Below are 24,991 nucleotides of genomic sequence, written 5' to 3' on the forward strand. Positions count from 1 at the left end.
GAGACAAACAGATGAACCTACGGACTTTACAAATATTATCTCATTCAATCCTCACAACAATTTTAGGTTATAGATACTATTATTATTCCCATTTTATAAATGATGAAAGTGATCCGAGGCAGTCTGAGGCAGACCGAGGCTTGCCAGGGTCACTGTCAGGTCTTCCTGACTCCAGCCCCAGTGCTATTGTCTAACTGCCTCTGTTTTTGAATTGAGAAGTGTCAGAAAAGAGCAGAAAGAGACTTCAAGAGTTTGAGGCTATGCTTAAGTTCATATATTAATATGGGACAGGGTTGGGTTTCCAATCCTATCTTCTGTATTTTAGTTCAATTCAATAATTGAACCAATGAGGAAAGTGAAACTGAAAGAAATGATTTTACTAGAATCCTCAGAGGACTCTCAACTTTGGTAATATGCTTGAGAGTTGTCTCATCATCCAAGGTCTTAAAAGTTCTTTACCTCTAACCCTTAATCTTATCTGAGGCACCTTGAGCCCAGTTTCTCATTCTGTGCTGAGTTCATCATCACTTTCCACAGAACCATCTGATTATTTGGATTTTTTTAGCTTTCTTTTGTTTTTATATCACCTTAATTTTCCAGTGCATTTCCCTCCCCCTCCTAGTGAATCATTTCTTTTAAGAGCAAAAAACACCCGGTTTATTAAAACTAGCCTATTTATCACAAAGCTTTGACATCATATTCCATCCATCGTCAAAAAAAGGAAGAGGGAGTGCTGTCTCTTATCTCTTCTTTTAGGTCAAAAAAGTGGTTACTATCATCTCAAAGCATCCTCTTTGGATGGCTTTGTGGTTGTTTCCATCAGCACTCTTGTGATGATGATGAATAATGTTTCTTCTGGCTTTCTCTGGAAAGATAGAAACTTTGATGTCACCCAAGGGAAAATTCCCCAAAGTCTCTAGAGAGGCAACATTCCCAGCTCTCTCTTTGCCTTGCAGAGTCAATTCTTTTTCCTTTTCAATTTTTCTCCAAAGAGTCCAGGACCATATGTGTAATCTCTCCCATAGTCCTCTCTCTAAATGCGGATGGCTCTTTCCATCATTAGTCTATTGGTTGGTAATCACCTCATTGTCAAAAAGTAGCTTTTTATTTTCAAAACACATGCAAAGATGATTTTTATCGTTCACCCCTACAAAACCTTGTGTTCTAAATTATTCTCCCTCCCTTCCCCCCATCCACCTCCCCTAGACACTAAGTTCAATATAGCTAACCTATCATTCTAAAGTGATTTGATATCATTACACTTCCTGGATTGTTTGGTCCAAAGTGATCTGTTTGATCTTGCCTATATGTCCTGTGTCTAGCCTCCTAAACTGTGCTCTATCACTAGGGCTTTCTCCACAACTCTGCACGAGTTTCTTCAATGTTCACTTCATGTCATGAATATCTGAAGCTAGTCTTGAACTCAGATTTTCTTGACTCCAGAACTGATGCTCTCTACATTGTGCAACTTACTAAACATTAAGTCACTTAACTTCTTTGATCTTTAGTTTCTTCATCTATAAAATGGGAGAAATGCTACTTGCACTACCTACTTAATATGGTTGCTATCCACAAAGTGATTTGGAAACTAGATGTGCAATCTGTCCTTATTATTGTGCCAGATAGTGGAAAGTGCCATCAAAAAGTTGTTGATTCAGTGACCCTAATCAGGTCCTGACCCAGACTGTTATTTCTACTCTTGCTTCTCCTTATTTGCTTCCTGAAGCTATATTTTTATTCATTCCATTTCCTCAAGTTCTCTAAGTCCCTCTAAGATTCAGTTTTCATCTCTATAAGAGTTACACTAAAATTTATGTATTTAGCCCTAATCTTTTCCCTGTACTCTATATATTTCCATCTGCTTCCTGGACAATTCCACTTTAAGGCCCCATGGATAGCTCCAAATCAACATGGCCCAAACTAAACTTTTCAATCTCCAAAAAATCTGCATCTCCCTAACAGATTCCCTATTTTGGCAGATTATGCTGACAGGTTACCAGGTGGGGCTGGGAAAGAAAACCTGAAGTACTGATAAGATTAGTCCCTGAGGCAAGCAGGAAGGGCTCTGGTGGGGATCAACTCAGCCTTATAGGCCCAACCCCTATGGAGATATTGGGTAAAATCTCCCCTTACTGTATCTAGTCAAAAAGTGGAGTTATGTCAAGCCCCTGAGGTTAAATTTCCCCTATAAATCTGTCCATGGCTTACCCCATCTTTGCTGAATCCTTTTGGATTAGTCCACCACAGCATTCTGTCTCATGGTATCTTTCCTCCCATCCCTTCCCCCGAGTCTCTTGGTGTTTTTCTCCTAGCTAATCAACTCTTTTAGGGTGCTCAATTCCTCTATGAATTTAGCCTCCTAGTTAATTGTGAGTTTTACTGGGGAACTTGTCCTTTTCTATTGATAATTGTTAAAAAAAAAACTCTTTTCCTTAGCTCTCTCTCCAATCTATTTTCATTTTTTATTCACATTTACAATTCCTGGTGCCTGTTTTACTTCTTCATTTTGTTTGTAAAGTAAATAAAATTTTCTTTTGACAAAGAAAAAGATCATTGTGAATTCTTCATATGACAAACTCCAACATTTGGTACCAACTGCTCTCCTAAATCCCATCACTTGGTGCCTGAACATCAATCCCATCATTTAGTGTTAGACCTTAAACATATCAATATTATCATGCTCCCAGCCATCCAAGCATAGAACTTTGAGTCATCTTTGTTCCCTCTGCTCTCCTCTAACTGCCATTTGTCCTTTTTTCCATATTATCTTTTGTACCCATCCCCTTTTCTCTACTAATGTGGCACTTAGCCCTGATTTAGACTCTCATCACCTTTAGACAAATAGTCTCTTATCCTTCCTGGCTACAGATTTTTCCTTCCCCAAACCAGCCTCGGCACAAGTAATAAGGTCATCTTTCAAAGGCACAGATCTAACCTGTCATTGACTTATTCAGAAGCTTTCAGTGGTTTCTTGTATCTTCTGGAATAAAATACAAGCTGACATTTAAAGTCATTCATTATCTAGCTCCTACATGCATTCTCAGCCTTATTTCACATTAATCTCATTCATATATACTCTTCTCCCTGAAACAAAAACAGATCTTTAATTTTTTTTCAACTGATAACTTTTGTTTTTACATCACTTACGTTACCTACTACATTATTCATTGAACTCTTCCCGGAGAGCCATCCCTTATAGTAAAGAATGAATAGTTTTGGCAAAACTATCCAACATATTAAAAAAAAAACTGACTTTAGATGCAACGTTCCAAATCCAGACCTTTCCCTCTGCCAAGAAACTGGAGGAGGTGTCTTCTAATCTCTTCCTTGGGGCCAAATTTGTTCATTATTATTTCTTAGTAATCCATTTTTTAAAACAGTGATAAACCGTTTTTATTCAGGCAATGAAATATGAAAAAATATATTAGTACTTAAAAGAATTTCATCTGTGTAAGTATAACTCTTACAAAAATTTATCTGATATATTAAAAAGGGAAATTATTGTTCATATAAAAGTTATATAGATGATTATACAATGCAATCCTGATAAAAATCAGGCAGTTTTCACTCCTGGAAAGGTCATCAATCACTCTTAGTATTGCATTTTAATTATTTTTTGTTATTCTTTCTATTGCCATTGTTAGAGTATTGAAGTTGGAGCCAAGAAGACATGTGTTTGAATCCTACCACAGTTACTTACTGTCAGTATGATCTTGACCAAATCATTTAACCTATGTCTATATCACAGTGAATATATATATATATATATATGCTAAATAGATTATGTTCAATGTTAAATATTATGTATGACACATAGTGTTATATCACTTTGTAAATCTTGAAGTCCCATATAAATAGCTATTGTTGCTGTTGTTTCAGTTGCTATTTATATATGTATATTGTTTTCCTGGTTTTGTTTGTTTCACTTTGCACCAGTTCTCATTTAATTGGAATTAAAATGGAGGGTTGGAGTAGTATTTACTATGCTTCAGCTGATGCAAAAAAAAGGCAGGGGTAGCAATTATGATCTCAAAGTTATAGCTAAAATGGATTTAATTGACAGCAATAAACATTTTGATAAAAGATACCATAGACAGCAAAGCAATATTAATAATGTACCTATATGCAACAAATACTATAGCATCTAAATTTTAAAAGAAGTTAAATGGATTATTGGTGGAGATAGATAGTAATATTATTATAGTGGGAGACTTTTGGAACTAGATAAGTATAACCATTAATCCTCCCCTCTCAGAATTAGATAAGTGTAACCAAAAAATAAATAAGAAAGAAGTCAAGGAAGTTCACATAAATCTTCTAATGTTTCTTTGTCTTCATCATTTCTTAGAGTATGGGAATGGAATAACATTCCATTCATGTACCTTCCCCATTCCATGCATATTTCTATTTATAATCTTTTCCTAGTATAAATAGTATTGCTATAGATATTTTGATGCATATAGGAATTTTCTTTTCTTGTTAATATCCCTGTAGTATAATTTCTAGACTAAAGATTAGAGGTATTTTAGTTACTTTTTTTGCTTAATTCCAAATTGCTTTCAAGAATGGTTGGATCATAGAAGTATCACTACTAGGTCTGTATACCAAAGATATCATAAAAGAAGGGAAAGAACCCGCAAGTACAAAAATGTTTGTAGCAACCCCTTTTGTAGTGGCAATAAACTGGAAATTGTGTGGATTTCCTCTGTTGGGCAATGACTGAATAAGTTGTGGTATATGAATGTAATGAAATATTATTGTTTTAAAAGAAATGATGAATAAGTTGATTTCAGAAAGACTTATATGACCTGATGCTAAATGAGCAGAACCAAGAAAACATTACACATAGAACAACAAAATTATGTGATGATCAACTTGTGTTGGACTTGGCTCTACTCCACAATGTACTAATTCAAGGCAATTCCAATAGACTTGGAATGGGAAGAGCCATTCACATCAAGGGAGAGAACTATGGAGCCTTGAGTGTGGATCAAAGCATAGTATTTTCACCTGTTATTTGTTTTCTTTTTCTTGTTTTTTTTCCCTTTGAGTCTGATTTTTCTTGCACAACATGACAAATATGGAATTATGTTTACAAGAATTACATATAGTAACCTATAACAGACTGCATGCTGTCTTGGGGAGAGGAGAGACTAAGGAAGGAGAAAGAAAAATTTATTATACAAAATCTTACAAAAATGAATGTTGAAACTATCTTTACATGCATTTGGAGAAAATAAAATACAATCAAAAATTAAAAAAAAAAAAAAGAATGTTTGGATCAGTTCAAAGTTCCACCAATAATGCATCAAGATGTATTTTCCCACAACTCCTCCAAAAGCAATTATTTGGATTTTTTTTGTCCTCGGTACCCATGTGCTTAGTATGAGGTGAAAACTCAGGGTTGTTTTGAGTGCATTTCTCTTATTATTAGTGAATGGAAGCATTTTCCATGATTGTTCACTGTAAGCAATCCTTCTTTGGAGAACAGTTTATTCATATCCTCTGGACACATTGAGGAAAGGAAAAGCCCATCTTTTAAATAACTTTTTCCCAATGATTGTATGGATATTACAATATACTAAGAATTCAACTCTAGGTTTAGTTAGAAATAGAGAAGTTCATAGGGAGCATGAACAGGTTTGACACATTACCATAAAGGACACAAGAGATGTTGGTAAAAAAAAAAAAAAAAAAAAAAAACAACAACAATGGCATCAGAGACATGTATGGGCCTGTCATAGGTCAAAAGTGAAAGATAACTCAGACTTGCTTCACTGACATCCGTAAAATGTCAAGGGATCCAGAAAAAGGTTCCCAGTGTGTTGGGTCAGCCCCCTTTTGAAGGACTCATGGGGGGATATGGACAAGAGTCAAACGAAATGAGGAGGCATGGATGGGTGGCAATGTGTATCACCACAGGGAGTGCCCACATGGATCACAGATCACAAAAGTATTGAAATATTCATGCCTTACCCCCCAAACCCACATGCTCCAAAGGGCAGCAACTATGTCATTTTAAAATTTCACACCCCCAGCAACCAACACAGCAGTTCACATGTCATGTTGTTCAATTATATCTGATTCTTTGTGACCTTGTAAACCAACTATCTATGGAATTTTTTTGGCAAAGATATTGAAGTAGTGTTCCTTCTCCAATGGATTATAAAGCAATTAAGTTACTTGCCAAGCTAATAAGTGTCTAAGACTGGCTTTGAACTCAGCTCTTGCTGATGCTGGGCTATGCGTTCTATCCATTGAGCACTCTAATTGCATCCTTGGTAAATAGAGATTTTGGGACTTGCTCAAGGTTACACCAACTAGTTGGTGCCTGAGGCTACATTTGAACTCAGATCGTCCTGACCACCGGGCTCAGCGCTCTATCCCCTTAGCCATTATCGTTGTTGGTTTTTCTCTTTCATTCTCAAAGACAACAATGACCTCAGGGAGCTGATGCCATGTCATGCAAGTGAATTGGATGCCCTTCCTAAAGTTATATTAAATTCAATTATAGAAGTGGTGAGGTATAGTTGGGGAAAGGGCAGGTACATAAAACCAAACACTTAAAATCTTTGTAACCATAGAAACATAATATAGCCTATCTGAACCTGTCTCCTTATCTGAAAAATAAAAATAATAATACTTGGAGTGCCTTCATTACATGGTCAATTCACGTAGTGTAAATTAGTGGTAAATCCTTTCGAATCAGAAGACCTGGGACCAAATCTCTGCCTCTGATATGTAGCACTTCTATGAACTTGGACGAGTCACTTCTTTAGGCATTAGTTTCCCCATTCTCTCCATACCCCAACAATTGAAAGGTTCTTTCTCATGTCTACCCCAAATGCTTTCTCACTGCATTTAGTTTGCTATTGCGGAGCCTCCTTCAGGGAGACCAGCAGGGTCAGGATTCCCCTCTGGCAGCCTCTGTCTCTCCTTAGCTGGGGGCTGGCAGAGTGGGCAAAGGGGGAAAAAGGGGGTGTCATTATCCCTTTGTTCCCCCAGACCTCCAGGCAGCAGATTCATTCCAGGGAGGCCAGTTGGGGTCATGGGTCTCTGCTCCTATCCAGGGAGCTGACCAGTCACTGTGGCAGCCCTGTCAATCAATCTATAGTCTGCCCAGCAGCTGCCCGTTATTTCCTAAATTAAAAGGGCTTATGATTCTTGATTGAATTAAAGGCAAGGAAGGTCAGCACAGGATCAGCATTTAGAGTCCTGATAATATGTGTCTGGCCTCTAGAAGACAGAAATGGGAGGGAGTGCAGCTGGGAGGGGTAAGGGAGTAGGAGGAGGGAGGGTGAAGAATTAGAGCAGAGGAGATTGGATGGCAACCTCATTGTGCCTCAGGACGTAGATGAAGTTCCTGAAGCTCTTGAATTTCTAGAGAAATATCCTGGGGAAACAACAAATAGAGCAAATAGTCTGAATTTGGCATCAAGAAGACCTAAGTTCAAGTCCAGTGTTGGGCATGAATTGTTTGAATGACCTGGGACAAGTTTCCTAAAATATCATCACCTCCAGGTAGCTCTTTTAAGATCACAAATTTATAGAAACATCAGTGAGGAGCACTTTCAATGCAAGGGATTTCTACACCAGTGAATTCACAGATTCAGACCAAAAAAAAAAAAAAGGAAAACACCCAAAGCCAACAAAGCAAACTCTTTGGTCCATCCTGCTACTTCTGATCAGGTCTCTTCCTATCTCTCCCATATCAGACACAAGGGAAGGTAGAGTCTCTCACTATCTCTCTCTGTGTCTCTGTCTCTCTCTATCTTTCTCTCCTTCCCATTCTTCTTTTCTGAATTCTAGTGTCTCTGAGGCTGGTTGGAAGTTCTTTCATAACTCACCTTAAGCTCCTTTTCTCTTGTTGCAGGAACTAGGGAAGTAGAAAATGAGAGAACCCTTCTTTCTCTGTGGCATGATAGTCAGCGTAGCCAAGCAACCTTTTTTCCCCAGGCCCATCATCAAACCTTTCTCTTTCCAAAAGAGGTTTTGGTCTTGGTTGGGGGAGCAGAGCAGTACACAGCCCTTGGAGAAGGCAAGCCTGGTAGCTAGAAAGGGGATCTGACAGCGCCAAGGTCTTAAGTTTTACCAAATCAAAGAAACATATCAATTTACCTTTCTATAGATCATGAAGACTTAGAAAAGGCTCTTCTCTCCCAATTCAAAGAAAGCTTCTTGAAGATAGCCTATCTTACTTTTATCTTCGTAGCTCCAGTACCTAGTATACACTAAAAATCTATAAATATCAATTGGGAGGGGTAGCAAGATGATGCAGATGGATGTCCTCAAGTCTAGTCCTGGAATCAGGAGGACCTGAGTTCAAATTCAGCCTTGGACACTTAATACTTTCTAGTTCTGTGACCTTCAGCATGTCACTTAAGCCCAATTGAATACACACACACACACACACACATTGTTGATTGGACTCTCTCCTCATTCCAGAGAGAGCACATAGGTACATACGTTTCCAAACATGTCCAATGTGGGAATTTATTTTGCTGGCTATGTATATGTATTTTAGCATGAAGGTTTTATTTTTTGTTTTTGTTTTCTTATTGCTGTTGGTAGTCAATAGAGGGGGAACATAGTAGGAGAGACAGATTATAAATATAAAAGAAATAAATAACATTTATTTTCTGTAAATCAAATTTCATATAAAATGATTGATAATCTTATTGACATAAGATGATCAGTTGAGAGCTGGAATAATCTTATTGACATAAGATGATCAGTTGAGAGCTGGAATAAACCTTACAGGTCTAGTGAAATTCCTTAATTTTCTGGTTGAGGGAAGTAAGTTGCCTGAATTCATATAGGAAGTAAAGTAGCAAACCTAGGATTGGAACCCAGATCCTTTGTCTCCAAATCCAGTGCTCTTTTCCATTAAACCATACTTTTTTTTTTTTTCTTTACCATTGCTCTTAGATTGATTCTCTTTGTCCTTTAGAACTCAAAAGAATGAACTTAACTCCTAATTCCTCTTCCCCATTAGTTCTTCAACATTTGAAGAATTTACAGATCTTAAAACACTATTTAAATGGGAATAATTATCATTGTTTTTATATTTGCTCCAATGTTTCTCTTTTTCAAGATCTTTTTGGACCTATACTTTGTTGTCTAATACATTCACCATTCCTCTCATCTTTGTATCATTTAAAAATTTGATGCACATGCCAACTATGCCTTCAGCAGAGTCACGAGAACATTGATAATAAACACGCTAAACAATACTAATTTGGGAGACATTTCACCGAAGACTTCCTGGCATGTCAGCATTGAATTATTAATGACTGTTCTTTGGACTCAATCATTTAACTTGTTTGGAGTTCACTTCTCCAATGAGCTAGCCCATTACTGGCTTTGCTAAAATCTGTCTCCTGGCCTATACACTACTGTAATCCTATTAAAAAATTTTTTTTTCAAAGCTTCCATAAAGGATCATAATAGAGTTTTGTTTTTTGAGGTTTTTTTGCAGAAAAAAAGATGTTTTATTTTCTCTTTAATCTCCCTTACAAAAACTCAAGTCAACATGACAGGTTGTTATATTTTTTATATCCATACACTAAGTAATCCTATAAAGAAGATGAACTATGTCTGGCCTATTATGTTAGCTCTTTGTATTCACCATTTTCTTCTCTAAGTGTATTTTAAAATCCAGAAAGGGAAGTTAGAGAACCAACTGGAGTCAGATCTTGGTTCTTCATCTTATTATCTGACCTTAAAACTTTTCTTCCCTAGACTTCAGTTTCTTCATATGTTAAATGAAAGGGTTGAAATAGATAATACCTAAACTTTCTTCCCATTCCAATTAATCAACAAGCATTTATTAAGCACCTCACAGTGCTAGGTGCTAGAGATATGCAGTAAATTAATTTATCAATCAACAATTATTGATTGTTACATGACAGCATTGTTCATAATTATAAGGTACATGATGGTATAAGCATTTCTGTACACAATATGCATATGCATAATTATATCAAACAGTTGCAATATCATGGAGAGAGAGGTAGCCTGAGAGTTAGGAAGACTTAGTTCAAGACCCATTTCTGACATATTTTGACTTTATGACCCTGAGCAAGTCATAACCTTTGAATGGTTTTAGGCAACTATCTAAAACTCTCAGTCTTAGAGCAGGTGTTGATCTGAATTGGTGGCATAGTTTCTTCACCAGAGTTCTGTACACCAATGAAATCACAGGTCTGGGTGGTTGTTGTTTTTCTTTTAAGTACTATTGTACTTAAGTTGTACATAACTTTTGAGCTGGAAGGGATCTTAAAAATTACCCAATCTAATCCCTTTATTTTATAGGTGAAGAAACCCAGAGAAGTTAAGTGATTTGCCTAAAATTATGACTTAGTTTTGATTCTCAGGATTTAGAGTTCAAAGGAATCTGAGATCGTCTACTCTAACCCCCTCGTTATATAGCTAAGGAAGCCTTAGCTCCAGAGAAATTGTTAGTGACACAGAGATGAAACTTGAAACCAGGTCCTACAACTCTTAATTTATTTTTTTCCTATTACATAACAAGGAACCAAAGTAGGGATGCTCTTACTACAACTTTCTTTTCCTTCTCCTTGAGTCATTTTTAAAAGTTATTTAGTTTTCAATTTATTTTTAATCTATGTATCAAAGACCTTTTAATGAATGGAATCTTAATGAATTATAGATATAAAAAGACATATACAATATCTATACTCCTTTGTAAGATTTTTGTGCCCTAAAATATGTGAAGGTGCCATGCGCATCTGAGAATAGGTATATTCCTTTCCATTTATGATCAATATTTTCCTAAAGTTGTTTTCTAACTTTTAAAAAAATTCCATTAGTCTCCTTAATTTCTTTCTTGTTTATTTTATGGTTAGACTTATGTAAATCTGAGAGGGAATAAACTGAAATTTCTCAGTAATATGATATAATAGTAAAACTAGTATATAGTAAAACTATTTCCTCTATTTCCCATAACTCATTTAACTTTTTCTTTAAATAATTTGGATAGTATGCCATTTGTTTCATATATGGCATATGAACATATATGGTCCATATATGTTCAGTATTGATATTAATTATTATCCCTTTTTAGCAAATGTAATTTCCATTTAATGATATATTATGGATATATATATATGTATATTTATACATATATATAATAAAAGTTCCTCTTTAATTAAATGTGGTTTTGCTTTTACTTTTTCTGAGATCATGATTGCTACCGCTGCCAATTTTATTTTAGCTGCAGGGATTCTCAAACTATAGCTTGCGGACCAGATTCGGGGCTGAGGACGTTTATGCGCCCGCCAGGTTATGGCAAATGGGCTGAGGGGCGGAGACAGAGTGTGAGGTTTTGTTTTTACTATAGTCCAGCCTCCCACAGTCTGAGGGACAGTGAACTGGCCCCCTATTTAAAAAGTTTGAGGACCACTGAGCTATAACATACTAGATTCTGCCCCAGTCCCTTATTTTACCTCTATGTGTATTTTTCTGTATCAAGTGTGTTTCTTGTGAACATATGCTTCTATTCTGATTTCTAATCCATTCTGTTACCCTTTTTCATTTTATGGACGAGTTCATCTCATCCACACTCATAATTATGTTTGTTAATTGTTTCTCTCATCTTATTCTTTTATACTTATCCTTTTTTTTTTTTTTTTTACCCTGTATCCTACTCAAAAATCCATTTTGCTTTTGATCACTGCCTCTCTTAATCTATTCTCTGTCATCCCACTTTCTCTCCTACTTCCCCCTAGGTTAAGATATATGTATGTTTTCCTCCCTCTTTGAACCAGTTTAGATGAAGAATGAGGTTCAATAATTATCCCCTATTTTCTTCTTTATTGTATAAATTGTTCTTTGCATCTCATTTATGTGAGATAATTTTCCCAATCCTTCCTGTTCCTTTCTCTCTTTCATAGTGCATCCCCCTTTCTGACCCTTCCATTTTTCTTTTGAATCCATCCCAACATAAACACATGCAGGGCCTTGTCCAATTAGACGTCCCCTAAGATCCCTGTTGATGATAAAGTTGAGGGGAGATACATATAATTTTCCCATATAAGAATGTAAACAGTTTGACCTATTTATTCCCTTATGATTTCACAATCATACTTACTTTTTAAATGGTTCTACTTACTTAGCTTTGGTCTTTTCATTAGGAATATTCGAAAGTCATCTTTTTTCATTAAAATGTCAATTTCCTGACCAACAGGATGAATACAGAGAGGCTTGGAAAGACTTACATGAACTGATGCTGAGTGAAATGAGCAGAACCAGGAGATCATTATATACTTCAACAACAATACTGTATGAGAATGTATTCTGATGGAAGTGGATATCTTCAACATAGAGAAGATCTAATTCAGTTCCAATTGATCAAAGATGGACAGAATCAGCTACACCCAGAGAAGGAACCCTGGGAAATAAGTGTAAACTGTTTACATTTTTGTTTTTCTTCCCAGGTTATTTTTACCTTCTGAGTCCAATTATTCCTGTGCAACAAGAGAACTGTTCAGTTCTGCACACATATATTATATCTAAGATATACTATAACATATTTAACATGTATAAGACTTCCCGCCATCTAGGGGAGGGGGTGGAGGGAGGGAAGGGAAAACTTGGAACAGAAGTGTGTGCAAGGGATTATGTTGTAAAAAATTACCCATGCATATGCACTGTCAATAAAAAAATTATACTAAAAAAAGAATATGTCAATTTCCCCCTATAATATTATACTCAGTTTTGCTGGATAGATTATTCTTGGTCGTAATCATAACTCTTTTGCCTTCTCAAATATCATATTCCAAGTTCTCCATTTCTTTATAGTGGTGGATGCTAAATCTTGTGTCATTCTGATTATAGCCTTGAATTTTACTACTTGAACTTTCTCTCTGACTACTTGCAGTATTTTCTCCTTTACCTAGAAATTGTAGATGTTGGTTATAATATTTCTGGGAGTTTTCATTTAGGGATTTCTTTCAGGATGGGATTGGTGGATTTTATTAGTTTCTACTTTGCTTTCTTGGTACTAAGATGTTTGGACAGTTTTAAAAAATTATTTCTTGAAATATAATGTCTAGGCTCTTTTTTGTTTACATCTTTTAAGTAACCCAGCGATTCTTGTATTATCTGGAAAAAATCACAATTAACCTACTGGACAGTTCTTCAGATTCAATGACTGACCCACTGGATGCCTCTTGATTTTGTTATCCTGTACCACTTTATTCCATTACAGGCTCAAATAGAAGATTAAAAATTAGAATTGAGTCCCTGCTTCCTTGTGATCACTCCTTACTGTGACCTAGGATTAGGTAAAGGGCAATAGAACTGCTAGATAGCAATATTAATACAGGAGTCCTCTGGGATCTCTTCTGACTCTAGTGTTCACTCACTAAAATGTTTCCTACCACTTCTGCATCTTCCACTGCTTTCTGTAGCTAACTTCTATAGATGTCATCACACTGCACTCCTGGCTAGCCTCTCCTCCGGTATCCACAGGTCTTTTCATAAATCTTCCTATGTTTCCCTAAATGACTTGGTCTGACTTTTTCTTAACTTTCCTGCTCAGAATTCAATCTGGTATGTTTTCTAGGTTGTTGTGGAGGAGGTTATAATAGAGCTAAGGCAAAAATGCTATCTCTCACTCCACCATCTTTATTTCATTTCCCTCAACAATTATTTATTAAACACCAGCTATAAGCCAGACACCATGTTAAATGCTGGTGATACAAAGAGAAGCAAAAAATAGTTCCTGTCTTCCAGGAGCTCATATGCTAGCAGAAGAGACCACATATGAACAACTATGTATATGCAAGCTACAAACAGAATAAATTGGAAATAACCTCATAGGGAAGGCATTTAAATTAAGGAAGATTGGAAAAATCTTTTTGAAGGAAGCAGGACATTAGCTGAGACTTGAAAGAAGCCAAACTCCTTACCTCTCATAATGCCTTCAGATTGAGAGATTGAGAATTATATTCAAAGAATACCAAATATGACAGTGTTAGTGCACCTTGGAATATGTGGGGGGAAGTAAGATGTAAGAGGACTAAGAAGTAGGAAGGGGTTTGTGAGCAGTTTAAAAGGCCAAAGAATTTTAGATTTGATCTTAAAAGCAATAGGGAGGCACTAAAATCTATTGTACAGAAATGAGGTGACTGGTGTACCCTTAAGAGTTTAGTTTGATCGCTGAGTGGAGAATGGATTGGAGTAGAAAGAGACTTTTGGCAAGGAAGCCACCAAAGGTCTTTTGCAATAGTTCAGACATAAAGCGATGAGTTCCTTCAGTTGGATGATGGCAGTGTCAAAGGAAAGAGCGAGATGTATATTAATGATTTTATAAGGTAAAAGCCACAGCACTTAGAAACAGATTAGATAGGAGGGGATGAGAGAGAGTGAAGAGATGAAGATGATACTTAGGTCGCAAGCATGGGTAACTAGGAGGAGGAGGATTCCTTCAACAATAAGAGAGAAGCAAAGTGGCGCAGTGGATAGTGTCACTAACTGGGGGTCACAAAAACCTGCCAAGTCCTGTGAGATAATACCTGCAATTTCTATAAACATTAAGTCACTACATAAATATTATCTGTTTTTATTACTCTTATGAGTTAGGAAGAGAGAGTAGTTTTGAGGAAAAGATAATGAATTCAATTTTGGACATGTTGAGTTTGAGAGGCCTATAGTGTAAAGAGTCTGGGTCGGAAATGGCAAGATATAAGATAGGAAGCTGGGAGAGAGTTTAGAGCTAGATAAGTATATCTATTTTTTTAAATGCTATTTTATTTTTCTAATTACATGTATAGACAAGTTTTAACATTCATGTATTTAAAAATTTTGACTTCCAAATTGTTGTATACATATATGCAATCATGCAAAACAAATTTCCATATTAGTCGTGTTGTGAAAAAACAAACAGATCAAAAGAAAAAAATAAGTGAAAACAGGATGCTTTGATCTGCATTTGGATACCATGAGTTCTTTCTGCGGATGTGGATAGCATTTTTCATCATGAGTCCTTTGGAATTTAGACAAGTAGATTTCAGAGTCATACTTTTTGTTCTTGTTCCATGATGTTCAACTCTTTATGACCCCGTTTGGTACTTTCTTGCAAAGATGCTGAGAAGTGGTTTTCCATTTACTCCCCCAGATCATTTTACAGATGAAGAAACTGAGGCAAACAGGGAAAAAAGGTGACTTGCCCAGGCTAAAAAATGTCTGAGGCTGGATTTGAACTCAGGAAGAGAAAATCTTTCCTGCTTCCAAACCCAGTGCTCAGTCCACTGTACCACCTAACCACTGAGAGTTTTATATAAAGATGATCATTGAAATCATAGAAACCGATGAGATCACTAAGTGAAATAGTTGGAAGAGAAAGAAGAGGGTTCAGGTAGAACTTTGGCTCCCATAGTTAGCAGGTGTGATGTGGCCGAAGATCCAGCAAATAAGACAGAGGGGGAGGAGTCAGAGAGGTAGGAGAATCAAGAGAAAAGTGTTAATAAAACTAGAGAATAGAAGGTGCCAGTCTGCAGAATGGAACAGAAGCAAACTATGGCCAGCGGACCAGATGCCACCACTGAGGACGTTTATGGGCCCGCTGGGTTAGGGCAAACGGGCTGAGGGGCGGAGACAGAGGGTGAGCTTTTGTTTTTACTATAGTCCGGCCTCCCACAGTCTGAGGGACAGTGAACTGGCCCCCTGTTTAAAAATTTGAGGACCGCTGCATGAGCATTCATTGAGAAAAGGCCATTAACTGGACCCGTAAGAGATTCCTAGCCACTTTGCAGGGAGCAGTTTCTGCTGAATAATGAGATTAGAAGCCAGACTGCCAAGAGTTAAGGAGAGGAGGCACCTACGTTTCATGTAAATATTACCATTCATTAAGTGCTGAAGCCTGACTTCTGCTTATCCTAGTGCCTGGCTTCCTTTTAATCCAGTTGCTTGCATCTTTTTTAGCCCATTGCTCAATTTCCCTCAGGCCTGGGCTGCAATCCATGGCTGCCCCAGAGCATCCCACTTCGGCCTTGGACCCTTCCTGCTGCAGTCCCCTCTGGATATTGACTCCCGGTTACCTCCTAAGGAAAGGGTGAGAAAGCCATGACTCTCTGACCCTTGCCCCATGCCCTCCTTCCCCAGTCAGGGAAACCTGTACCTTGTCCCTCCTTGTCTTTATGGCAGGGATGGCAGAATGCCCAGGATTCTGACTTGCCTGTTACTGTTGAAACTCGCTTCTTTTTGGAGGGATCCTGGTGGTGTGTGCTCTGGGTGGGTGTGTCTGTTACGTAAGGGACTTCAAGGCTGCCGCCGTCCCAGCTTCATCTGCCATCTGTGTGCATGGGAATCCTCAAAGCTTTTAAAGGCCGGCCCTCCCCCACCACCTTCGGCTTACCCTCCCCCATGCCAGCCTGGGCAGGAAGCCCACACCCACACCCACCAGGAAGCATGGAGCACTATCAGGAGGGAAGCTCAATGACTGGTCCTAGCCTCCAGCCAGAGGTGTGGGGACGGCAAGTTTGAATGCCAGCTCTGGCATTTTATTACCTGAGTGAACCTGAGTGAGCAACACCTGTGGATCTTACTCACTTGGCGGCTAGGTGGCACAATGGATAGAGCGTTGGGCTTGGACTGAAGAAGACCCAAGTTAAATTTGGCTTCAGGAATTTACTAGCTGGCTAAGTCATTCTCCCGGTTGCCTGAGCTCCTGGAGAAGGAAATAACAAACCACAACCACGCCAATACCATTGCCAAGAAAACAAAGTCATTCATGTCCAAACAACAACCGAAATGGAAATAATTATAGTACCTATCTTGCAGAGTTGTAAGAATCAAATGAGATATTAAAAAGCACTCAGCACAGAGCCTGACACATAGTAGATGCTTAGTAAGCGCTCATTTCCTTCCCTCTCAGTCTCTTCATCTGGAAAAATAAAAAGGTTTGGATAAAATAGTCTCTAAAATCTCTTGCTGCTTTAAGACTCCATGATTTTGTGATATGTCATTTCTTCTCTGAACCTCAGTTTCCTTTTCTGCAAAATGAGAGGATTAGACTAAGAACAGCAGCAAGGTACAGTGGGAAAAGACCTGGCTAGATTCATAGGGTCTAGATTCAAATCCTGACACCAGTGTTTACCTGTGTGACTTTGGGTAAATTATTTCCTCTCCCTGTGCCTCACTTTGATCATCTCTAAAATGGCTGAGTTGGACTGGATGTTTCTGAGATCCCCTCTAGCTGTAGAGCTTCTGATCTTTCAGTTCTAATGTCTAGGAAACCTAAGAAATGAAGACAGGAGAGATTGAGGTTGGACTTATTAGGAGAAGGGCCGTTTGTTCCTAGGGCTATGCTTGGATAATTTTGAGAACTTGGTGTGGTTGTTTGGGACTACAACTCTGGCTGGAAAGGACAAAAAAAAGGAAGAAAGAAAACCAAAAAGAAATTGGACAATAAGATTAAGGAGAAATGGAATATGCTTCTCTCCTTTCTTTTTAGATGCTCTAAAGGGGTCTGACTGTGTAGAAGTGAGGAGAGAGGGTACATTAGAAGATGATGGGAGGATGGGATGATGTGTAACTGAGAAAGAAACAACACTTTGTCACTTAAGCTAGACTCAAACTGCTACTCTCCCACTAGCTGAAAATGGGCGTTAGGGGCAGATAGACAACATTTATTAAGCATTTACAATGTCTAGCACTCTGTGATCCAGCCAGACAAATTGGCCTTTTTTCTTTTCTTCACACATGATGTTCCTTCCCTTTTTGTCTTTGCATGGGCTGAGTTTTTTGCTTGGTGTGAACTGTCTCCTTATCTCTCTATCTCATAGAAACCCTTTCTTTGAAATAAAATTCAAACATGAGTCTTTCCTGATCCTCCAAATGCTGGTATCTCTCTCTCCCAAGCTATCTTGTATTGAACAACTTTGTACATATTTGTATTTATTCACCCCATATTTATGCTATTAATCTTTTCAAATGTACATCTCCCCATTAGAATATAATCTCATCTAATTTGGAACTTTGCCCAAAGGGTTATCAAATTGTGCATACCCTTTGATCCAGCAGTGTCTCTACTAGGTCTGTATCCCAAAGAGATCATAAAAAAGGGAAAAGGACCCACATGTGCAAAGATGTTTGTGGCAGCCCATTTTATACTGGCAAGGAACTGGGAACTGAGTCCATCAGATGGGAAATGGCTGAATAAGTTATGGTGTACAAATGTTATGGAATATTATTGTTCTATAGGAAACAATCAGCAGCATGATTTCAGAAATCCTTGGAGAGACATGCATGAACTGATGCTAAATGAAGTGAGTATTACCAAGAGAACATTGTACACAGCAACAAGAAGATTATACAATGATCAATTCTGGTGGATGTGACTCTTTTCAGCAATGAGGTAATTCAGGCCAATTCCAATAGACTTGTGATGAAGAGTCCTCTCCCTGCACCCAGGGAGAAGACTATGAGGACTGATTGTGGATCACAGTATAGTATTTTCACCATTTTTATTGTTGTTTGCTTGCTTTTTGTTTTCTTTCTTTTTGATCTGTTTTTTCTTGTGCAGCATGATAAATGCAGAATATGTATAGAAGAATTGCGCATGCTTAACATATATGGATTACTTGCTGTCTAGGGAAGGGGGAGGAAGAAAGGAGAGAGAAAAAATTTGGAACACAAGATTTTGCAAGAATAAATGTTGAAAACTATCTTTGCTTATATTTTGAAAATAAAAAGCTATTATTTTTAAAATAAATAAATAAAATTGTAATACAAAAAAAAAGAATATAAGCTCATCATGAGTAGAAGAATTTTCATTCTTTGAACTTACTACTGATCCTAGAGATAATAGAGAGCCACTGGAGTTTATTGAACTAACCTTTAAGAAAATGTCATTAACAGCTTTGTTGAAGATAGACTAGAGTGGGGAAAGTAAAGTCTCTGAAGCATGTAGTTAATTAGTTAATTCCTTATCAATGGTTTGCTTAGATGTATTAAGTTCTGGGGATATAAATCCAAGCCAGCATGACAGACACCAGACTCAAGAAAATTATATATTATTGAGGTAAGACGTAAAAGGAAAAGTAAAATGGGAAAACAGAGGGAGAGTGCATGTGGTTGTGTGTGTTTGGGAAATGGACAAAGAATGGAGGTCTGGTCTGAGCAAAACCAGTGGAAAGCTCCCCCTCCAAGCAGAGTTCAGAGGGCGAATTCAGCTTTCCAGTGGCAAAGATGCCCAAAGCAAATAATTCCGGAAGTGAATGTGAAGGCCTGATGGGAAGATAAGGCACTCATAACATGAAAAATCTTCCCCACACAAATTCATTGTTCCTAGTAATCCTGTGAGATGTGTTGCTGTTGTTCTGGATAACTAAAGTGAGTTTTGATGACTTGTCCATGGTCACAAACTAGGAATAGTTGAAATAAAATTTGAATCCAGATCTTCTACCTTTGAGACCAGTGATCTTCCAACTTATTAGAGGATCCCCTCATTTTGCAGACACTTTAACTGAGGCTAAGAAAGGGCAAGGGACTGGCTCCTAAAGGTAATAGTCAAGGATTCAAATCCAGACCTTCCCCTTATCACTCTCCCAGGCTGGCTTTTTAGTTTATGCTATTGGCCTGGGAAAGCTAGTTGAACATAAACTAGAACTGAGGAATGGGAGATTGACAGTGTGGATATGTTTTTGTGTTATTGTTGCATATGGGAGTGTCTCTAAACCTTTAGGCCGGGAACATTGCAATTGCCTCTATCTTTCCAGACTAATTGTACATCATTCTTATTCACATATATTATACTCCAGTCAGATTTTACCTTCCTGCTTTTGCCTGGGCTAGAATCTCAATGCCCACAATACCTTCCCTTCTCCCTTTGCCTGCTGGAGTTGCTAGCACTCTTCAAGGCTCAGCTTAAGTGCTATCTCCCTCAAGAAGTCCTCTGTTTATTGGATGCTCAATCCCTGATATGACTTCATATTCACTTTACAGATGCCCTATATTCTCCTATCTACAATCTTTTATGCTAGAACCTTTCAATAGACTGAAAACTCCTTGAAGTCGTCAGGGGTTCTCTTTCTCTGTCTCTGTGTCTCTATCTGTATCTGTCTCTGACTTTCTCTTTCTCTATCTCTGTCTCCTAGCTCATTTTTGTCTTGTCTGTTTCTCTGCCTCTGTCCCTCTGTCTCTGTGGGTATGTCCCTCTGTCTCTGCCTCTGTCTCTTTTTTTCTATCTGTATCTCTCTGTGTCTGATTCTATCTGTCTCTCTGTATATGCATCTCTCTGTCTCTGTTTCCCTCTCTGTCTGTCTCTCTCCTTTCTTCCCTTTTCTCTTTTCTCTTCACTTTCTTCTGTTCTTTCTTCTTCTTCCTTCTTCTTCTTCTTCCTTCTTCTTCTTCTTCTTCTTCTTCTTCCTTCTTCCTTCTTCCTTCTTCTTCTTCTTCTTCTTCTTCTTCTTCTTCTTCTTCTTCTTCTTCTTCTTCTTCTTCTTCTTCTTCTTCTTCTTCTTCCTTCTTCCTTCTTCTTTCTTCTTTTCTTCTTCTTCTTCTTCTTCTTCTTCTTCTTCTTCTTCTTCTTCTTCTTCTTCTTCTTCTTCTTCTTCTTCTTCTTCTTCTTCTTCTTCTTCTTCTTCTTCTTCTTCTTCTTCTTCTTCTTCCTTCTCCTCTTCCTTCTCCTCCTCCTCCTCTTTTTCTTCCTCTTCTCCTCTCTCTCTCTCTCTCTCTCTCTCTCTCTCTCTCTCTCTCTCTCTCTCTCTCTCTCTCTCTCTCTCCTCTCTCCTCTCTCTCTCTCTCTTCTCTTCTCTTCTCTTCTCTTCTCTTCTCTTCTCTTCTCTTCTCTTCTCTTCTCTTCTCTTCTCTTCTCTTCTCTTCTCTTCTCTTCTCTTCTCTTCTCTTCTCTCTCTCTCTCTCTCTCTCTCTCTCTCTCTCTCTCTCTCTCTCTCTCTCTCTCTCTCTCTCTCTCTCTCTCCTTCATTGTCTTTTATCCCCAGCTACGAGCACACTACCTGGCACCAGCTAATATAGGCTTCCTAAATTAAATTTTTGAATGGGGAGAAGGGAGCTGAGATGGGTTTGGACATATGATGAAAAGAACAATAAAGGACCCCAGTACACTCAAAGCTTCCCTAGAATATCCTTTTTTGGCAGGGAAACAGAGAACATGTTAGCCTCTGATGGCCAAAATTCCAAATGGTAGTGGGGTTTTTTTCCTTGCCTGTTTCCTCAGGCTCCAGGCCTGGCCCCAATTGTAACCCTGCAGAGATCTGAGCACTGCTTGAGAGTGAGTTGCCTTTGCAACCCAATCATTCCACTAGCTCTGAGAGATGATTTTGGAATTCTTGCAGGATCAGAGAGATCCCAGGGAAATCCTCAGGGTTCAGCCCATCCAGTAAGTGGGAGCCAAAGCTTCCTGAGGCGCCTGCTCCCCACCTCCACACACCACACAGCAGAGGTTATGAGAATTCGCTTCTGGCAGCTTGCTTTCCCAGGAACAGGCTGAGATTGGCTGCCTGGCAATTCCCCCAGAAAGAGGCAATGTTCCAGATAAAGGCTGGACTAGCTGCCCCATAAATGGGAAGGTAGTTTTGCTAAAATACACTGTGGGCGCTGTTCTGTTCAGAGGCTTTTCTGTTTCTTCTTTCTACTTCTTTCCCTACTTTGCTAGCTGAAACTTCTTAGTCTAGAATTCAAGGCCTTGTGTAATTTTGGGCATGAGCATCCATTTCCTCATCTATAAAATGGAAATTATAAAGTATTTCTCTCTATGCTACAGGACAGTTGTGAGGAATATGTATATGTTTTTCTATCTCTCTATCTAATTCATCTAAATATTTATCGATCTATCTATCTATACTTATTTAGCTAAATAATTTATGTATAGGTGTATTTGTGTACATATCTATGTATATATCTTCTGTCTATTTTATATGAATCTTCTATCTAGCTATGTCCAACTATTCATCTATCTATCTATCTATCTATATATCTGTCCATTAATCCATGCATTATCTAGCTATTTTTATATCTAGCATCTAATCTATCTATCCATCTAGACATCTACCTAGGAATGTTTATGTGCATTTATCTAGCTAATTATCTATGTATATATTTGTGTACATATATGTGTATGTATATTTCTTCTTTCTTTCTATGTATGCATGTATTTATGTATCTTCTACCTATTTATTTATCTCTCCATCTATCCATTCATCTATCCATCTATAGGCTCATCAGTCTATCCATTGATCCATCCATCCATTTACATATCTGTCCATCTAGGTATCTAAATATCTATCCAGGTATGTATGTATTTCCTATCTTGCTAACTATCTATTTTGTGTGTATATATATATATATATATATATGTATATATGTATATGTGTATCCATCTTCTCTTTCTATGTATGCATATATGTATATACATAAATGTGTGTTTTTGTCTTCTATCTATATATGTATGCATATATGTATGTATCTATTTATGTATATATGTATGTATCTTTTGTCTGTCTGTCCATTCATCAATCCATCATATTTTAAGCTACTAAGGTTAAGATTTTTGGGGCACCCTGTATGTTACTCCCTTATGCATACTCTATTGTCCATCCAAACTGGCTTTCTATAAACAAACAAATAGGAGAACTTTTCAAAAGACAAGGATTTTGAGTTGGACAGTGCAGAAACAAGATGAAATGTAACTATGCTTTTTCAACAGTCCTACAAACAGCTTTATGTTCTGATGATGTTTAAATGTGAAAGGATAGTATAACTGAAGCTATAAACTGTTACTGAATCCTATTTTAAGTCTTTTTGTCAATATGTACACATAAGTGTTTTGTATTATTATTAAGTGTTCTTGTATTATTATTTCTTCTGTGTGTAAACCAAATTCTTATCCCATATGCAATTCATATTTTACATAGAATATCTTTCTAATCTTACAGAAATGAACCCAAATCTCAATTTTAGGTAAATCAACTCTGGGATGTCAGGGTCAGGGAGTAGGAGGAATGTAATAAAACTATTTTTATAGTTTTGAGATACTTAAGCTTAATAACATGAGAAAAAGGAGCCCTCTCTTTATCGTTTAGATTCTCCTCAGACTGAAGCCTATCCAATCATGCATACATGGGAGACAGTCTCAGTCCCTCTAGGCCTAGAAGCAATTCTTGTGTTAGATATGTCTCTTGCTTTTACATAAATATATGAAGGGGAAATATTATTTCCATACCAAAAACTATTCTCTAAAGTAATAATCATCAAAACCATTTGGTCCTAGTTAAAAATTAGAAAAGTATATCCATAAAGCAAGCAAACAGGAGAATCAGAAAGACTGGAACTTAATAAGTCAGAGTTTTATAAACCTGAAAACATAAATTATTAAGGAAAGAGTTCCTAATTTAGTAAAAATTGCTGGAAAGCAATCTGACAGAAATTAAGCTTAGAACAATATCTTCTACCACATTCTACAACAAATTAAAAATAAATACTAAAGATAATGAGTTCTTACCCAAATTAGGAAAAGAGCCAATTATCCCTCCAAAAAAAGTAAAATAGGTAATTTTGATTCGATGAAATTAAAAAGATTAAGAAAGGGAAGCAGTCAGTTGGGGGAAAATCGTTGTGTTAAATATGTTATAGGTATCTAGGTGGCATAGTGGATGGATTGCCAGGCCTGTAATTGAGAAGATTCATTTTTCTGAATTCAAATCTAATCTCAGACACTTACTGGACAGTAGCTTAATCCCATTTGCCTCAGTTTCCTCATCTGTAAAATAACCTGGTGAAGGAAATGGCAAACCACTCTAGTATCTTTGCCAAGAAAACCTCAAATGGGGTCACGAAGAGTCAGACATAATGACTGAACAGCAACAACAATGAAATATAACTCCAAGGGTTTAATATCAAGGATATATATATGTACAGTGGAGTTGTTATCCAGTTTTCAAAAGAAGAATTGCAAACTATTAACTATCACATAAAAGAATGCTCCAAATCATTAATAATAATAAAAATACACATCATATCCTGAAGTTCATCTCATACACAGCAAATTGGCAAATATAACAAGATATGAAAATAATAAATGCTAGAAAAATAGTGGGAAGAGAGGTGCATTAATGCATTGTTGCTAGAGAGGTGAATTAGTATAACCATTCTGGAAAGCAATCTGGAATTACAATCTGGAAAGAAAAGTGCCCAAAATGAGTTAGAGATTCTAGTGCTAGGTATAAACCCCAAGCACATTAAATAGTTGCTGTTTATCCTTTGTTCTCAAAAGGGACCAATGATATCACAAGGATGATGTCTTGACTTGTATGGGAATTGGTCTTAAGTGAGGCAGCATTGTGCAACATCACCAGTCTCCTTCTCTTCTTCAGAAAAACTTCAGAATTGATTGTATGTATGACATGGGAGACATTGGTATAGAATTGCCCTCATGGCGTGCCCTCATCAGAAAAGGTTCTGTCTCATGCCCTATGAGCAAACCAGAACTGAAGTATCTCAAAAGAAATACAAGATGCACAAAGTTAGGGAGGTACCCCAAAAGTTCCTGGGGATTATTTGTGTCTGACCGATGGCAGAGCATGCCAAGCTCATATGGGTCTGATTAACTGCAGTCAGCCACATGACTCTAACACAGTGATGTCATTTTGGTCCTCTTTGAGAATGAAGGACAACAACAACTGTGAAGTCCAATGGCCAGACAAAATTCAGGATGAATGACAATGGCCCAGGGTGCAGTGGATGACCTTTAATAGATAAAATCCCCACCAAAAAATGAAATCATTAATTTGTTGAAGTGTATATATGAAATTTTGTAGTATTTTATGGAAACAAAGTGATCTGAATCTATTGTTTCTTCATTCATAAGGGATTAGTGTTGGGGGGGGGACTCAAAAGTAACATCCTCCACTGATGCAAATCAGCAGTTCATTGATTACACTGGCATAGAAGGCTACCAGATGTACTGAGAGGTAAAGTAAAATGTCATTGCATTATTCCTTATACT

Source organism: Sminthopsis crassicaudata, chromosome 4, assembly GCF_048593235.1.
Source record: "Sminthopsis crassicaudata isolate SCR6 chromosome 4, ASM4859323v1, whole genome shotgun sequence".
Taxonomy (NCBI): domain Eukaryota; kingdom Metazoa; phylum Chordata; class Mammalia; order Dasyuromorphia; family Dasyuridae; genus Sminthopsis; species Sminthopsis crassicaudata.